The sequence below is a fragment of the Pinus tabuliformis genome, chromosome 1_2 (genome assembly GCF_031772625.1).
Source record: "Pinus tabuliformis cultivar Carrire ecotype Pingquan chromosome 1_2, CPIR1, whole genome shotgun sequence".
In the NCBI taxonomy this organism is placed as follows: domain Eukaryota; kingdom Viridiplantae; phylum Streptophyta; class Pinopsida; order Pinales; family Pinaceae; genus Pinus; species Pinus tabuliformis.
The window spans coordinates 755,994,259-755,999,246 of NC_142298.1; the positions used below are offsets into that span (position 1 = coordinate 755,994,259).

General features: G+C 37.1%; 1 pseudogene; it reads right to left on the reverse strand.

Moving 5' to 3' along the window:
- Positions 1-1,379: 1,379 nt before the first annotated feature.
- LOC149207990 (GTP-binding nuclear protein Ran1B-like) lies at positions 1,380-3,320 on the reverse strand (annotated as a pseudogene).
- Between the last annotated feature and the right edge of the window lie 1,668 nt (positions 3,321-4,988).

Here is a 4,988-nt window from a genome sequence, read left to right on the forward strand (position 1 = left end):
TATGAGAGAAACCACCACAAAAATTCCTGTCTGATAGAAACCAGCACATATGGGTTATTAATATTACCTTTGTTTAGCAAGAGGGGATTCAATTCATTACTAAATTTACGCCCAAGTTTTACTACTTCAAATGGGAGTCAGAAGTTTGGATTTAAGATGCTACCTTAGCTTTGATAAGTGTTCCATCTCCCAGTTTTACTATAGTTAAAGAAGAATCTGTAGACTGTTGAATGGAAACGACTTTAGATTTATACAATGCGAATATTTATGCAGAAATCAATCGAGAGCCCAATTAATGAAATGGCGATACCTTTATGTGTTTGACATACAACATACCCACAAGAATATCCAGGCAGGCTTGATAGCCACAGTTATCAATTGTACAAGCTTGTAGGAATTTTGTTGGTGGCAGGTATGGGTTAGTTTTATGCTTCAATCATGTTATCAAAAATATAGCTTCATCGCTCAACTGGATTACGCAGTATTATAGAGTGAGTATGATGTCTAGAACTGGATTACACAGTATTATAGAGTGAGTATTCTTTCGCTTGAACGGTCTGTAATGGAACGTTTTTATGCCAACCCAGTTATTTTAACTTCTTTTTCAAAATATTTTTTATCATTGTTGAAAATTAATACTCTGAACAGACTCATCACAAATATTCTTTAACTGATCACTTATCAAAAGCTTGTGAGGTTTCTTATGTAGCCCGTGAATTATTTTGATTTTAACCGAGGAAGACTCGCTTATTACGTAGGGCCAACCAATAGTTTTTACCACGGAAACATTGACAGTTGCAACAGAAAGTGTCCCGGATTAAAACAATATTGCAAAGGGAGGATTTGGCCCGTATACAAGGTATTAGTGCTTACTTTATAATATCATTTATTTTGATAGTCTACCAGGTAAATTGTTCATTGTACAAGCTTTATGTAAGCCAATTTCAGAGTTAAAATAAATCCTCAGACATAGCTAGAATTTTCAGAGAAAGTTTTAACAAGCCATAGTATATTACAAGCAACAATCATTGCAACTAGCATTTCCCCCAACAGTACACAACGAAAGGCACTTGAGCATTCTTGAAATATTTAAAGAGTACAAAAAGTTCTTGTGCAAAACGTGCAAGAGTATATAACGGAAAAACTATCTTAGCATATAAAAATAGCTCTGTAATGGAGTTGAACTAAGATAGCTTAGCCAACTCCACCGATGAAAACATCTGCACAGTACCCAAATCACATATAGAGAGATGTGATAATGCTATTCTAAGCCCCAAATACAAATCAGAATTAAATGTTGGAACTCAAGAGCAAACTCCAATGATACAAAACTAATTGAATCCGCCAATCCCTAAATATGCAAAAGCATTTTAACAAAGCTATTCAAAAGCATCATCATTGTCATCTGGAAGGGGTTAGGCCGCAGCTGCTACAAGTTCTGCCTCGTACCTGACAACATAAAAGATTGTAAGCCAAAGTTTCAATCTTTTAGAAATGGAACAAATTATTTCAATAAAAGTTAACAAAAAATAATAAGAAAATAACATTCTACTTACTACTGCTGGGTTGCAAGGTCTATCTAAACCTTAGGAGGAGCAAGAGCAGGTGACTCCACAAAATGAAGGTTTGGATCCCTATAAAAATAACCCATTATAGAATCAATGCAAATTCTTAATATAACATTCATAGTAGGGAGCATCAGAAACTAGATTAAAGGCTCACCCTGAGAGCTTCCATGCCAAGTACAGGAATGGCTTCTCAAAGTTGTAGTTACTTTTTGCAGATATCTCATAGTATTGAAGATTCTTCTTTCTGTGAAAAGTAACTTGCTTAGCTTTCACTTGTTTATTCTTCACATCAACCTTGTTTCCACAAAGAACAATAGGAATGTTCTCACACACCCTGAAATTCACAAAGATATTTAGCTAATCGGTTCAGGTAGTTGTGCCACCACACAATTAAGGAACCTTCATTTCTACTTAGAGATCCAACCCCTCTGCAAAAGAGATACCTGCAAAGATCTCTGTGCCACGTTGGGACATTCTTGTAAGTCAATCGTGCAGTAACATCAAACATGATAACTTCACATTGCCCATGAATACTGCAACAAACAAAATCCCAATCAGTAAATAAGAAGGAAACAAATAAATAGAAGTGGAAAAACACGGAACCCTCGCCAATTCAATTAGGAAAATGCCAATAGAAACAGGAAAATCAAACTAGTATTGATCAAAACAACCAATAACAGAGTCTGTCTATAAATTCAAAATTAAACTAAATTAAAATTCAAATAAATATAAGTGGAAAAATACAGAACCCTCGCCAATTCAATGAGGAAAATGCCAACAGAAGCAGGAAAAGCAAACCAGTATTGATCAAAACAACCAATAACACAGTCTGTCTATAAATTCAAAATTAAATTAAATTAAAATTCAAAATAAAGAGACATAAACGAGTAAAACAGAGTGCTGATAAAAAGGAACCAAAAAAGGGCTCATAGTTGCTCCATTGTCATTGATATTGAAGTTAAAAGGTGTTGCCACTGAGCCCACACTACATACATATCAACACAGGAAAATAGAATTGATAAGTCAAAAGTTCTCTTGGGATCGATCCAAGTTTAAATCCATGTAGGACCTTTTTAAACAAAAAGTTGAAAAGGCACCCCAAAAGCTCAAATGTACAGTGCTCCAATCAACAGGTGTCTACTACACCTGCAGAGGATGACAAAAAACACTACTTTCGTAAAGTCCCAAGAGACCTGATTTCAAGTGAAAATCAAAATCAATCTGGCAAAATACAGAAATGGGAAAATAATCAAACTAATTATTGACGTACCTTAACCACATTTTGTCATTAAACCTTACCTGACTGAGCTATAAAGTTGGGTCAGCATTTCATCCTTGGCTTTCTCAACTTGACAAAGTACCACAACCTGCAAATCGTCAAATCATCAATTCAAGTATCATGGACTGAATAAACACTGAGATTTTGTATGGTTGTATTGTGTGCTCATCCACATGGATGTCTTACTTTGGGAACATTTGCAGCAAGACTATTTAGAACAACTTCCACATAACCACGGACTTGCATGGAAAGGGTGGCGGAGTAGTCTTCATGGGCTGCTGATATTTTTTACGTCGCGGGAAATCATCCCTGCCACCTTCCTTATTCCGTGTCATATGGACAGGAGGTATAATTGTGTTTGCCACCTCATATTGCCAATCTTTACGTAATGATCCACTACCAAAGGCTTTCTCTGCCTCTATAACAGCCCACACCAAGGCTGACGAAGCAGACACATCAGATGGGATTTCCATATGTACTACAGAGAGGGACAAAGAAAGTACTGGAGACAGCTCGTCCTAAAAAAGAATGACACACGTAGCTCAGAAAGTTAGGAGGATAATAAAAGCTACAGGAAATATAGAGGGATCAGATATACGGATAGATATGGAAATCGTAGTGAGAAAATCCTATCAGATTTGCTTAAGTGGAAATTTTTGAAAGTTGAATATTTTCAGGGAAGTACAACCTTACGCACTGATGAGATATATGTGCGAGGGTATAAAAACCGATAGAGCTAATTAAAAATTTAAAATTAGTTGATGAAAGAGATCACGTCATAGCCAAAATGACGGTTAAGAAAGTCATCCGGAACGTGCCAACCCATGTGTCATGAGTACCAAAACATGAAAACTCGAGTCCATACCATTCCAGAATATTCCAAAGCAAGGAGTCGGAAAACCGAAACCTTACCGGAAATTAACCCCAAAAAAACCAGGAGACCTGCAAACCTAAGGACCCATCTAGAACCCTGAACCTAAGAGCTGTCCAAGGGAAACGAAAATGGAAAAGCATTAGACTGTAGCAGGAAATATACTGAAAAGAAAATACCATAGTATCATGGAAATCAGGAACAATCAAGACAATAGCATATACACCAAGAATTCCCTATTCTACAGCGAGCATCAGTGCATGGCCAGGAAATAATGAAATGGTTTGTAAATATTGTGCATGGGAATTTCGAAACAAATACTTCCTTAAATATCAGGTAATAACTCTGCAATAGTAATTCTAACGAAGCAAAAAGCATTTTAGCTTTACCATATCAATTGCAAGGAGTAAGGAACCACTCAGACTGAAACTAAAAAACCACAGAGAGGATATGGAAAAAGCTGAAATATAGTAGCACAACTCATCAGATACAGGAAGGAGAACTAATACCATACCTCTGTGCTCCGCGCGAGGCCTTCATTGCAAAAACGAGAAGCCTGAACCATCAATACCACCCGCAAATCCAGACCCAACGAAGAATGCTCCTCTTCAACAAGAAATCTTAGAATCTAAATAAGACTGATACTCACTTAAACGGGGAAATAAGGTTATCAAATACCCATCCGAAGCAAAATTAAGATGACCAGAACCATACTTTCTCCTGATATACTCCAAAGAGTAAGACAGAAAGAAAAGGTTCAGTCCATGCCAAACATGGACGAGAAAAGAAACCCGCTCAGGATGATGAGAAGAGGATTAAAATCGGCAGGCATCTATAATCATGGAGACTCAAATCTATGGTCATGGATGCGAGTAAGGAAAAAGGTGAAAGTTCAATGAATGAAATGAAAATGTGAGAAAGTCCTGCAATTGTCAGGCCATAACTAGTATGCGAGGCGCCAAAAAAGATCTAACCAATTTAGAATCATACCATGTGCCAGGAAAAACAGAAAGGGAAAGGCCATATTCCAGACTAAAGATGTCCATGCGCAGCTACAAGGATAAAAACTGTGATCCACTCATCTCGACAGGAAACTTTAATGGTAGACTAAGACCAAAATGATGTTATGAATCATGAAGACATCTTACCTGAAAAACAAAAGACACGCATAGGGTAGCTAGATATAGGGAATGCCACGCGCAGAGACATGGGTCATAGCCATAAATCAAATGCAGAGAGATATTCCGCATTCAAAGCCACGCGCCAAGAG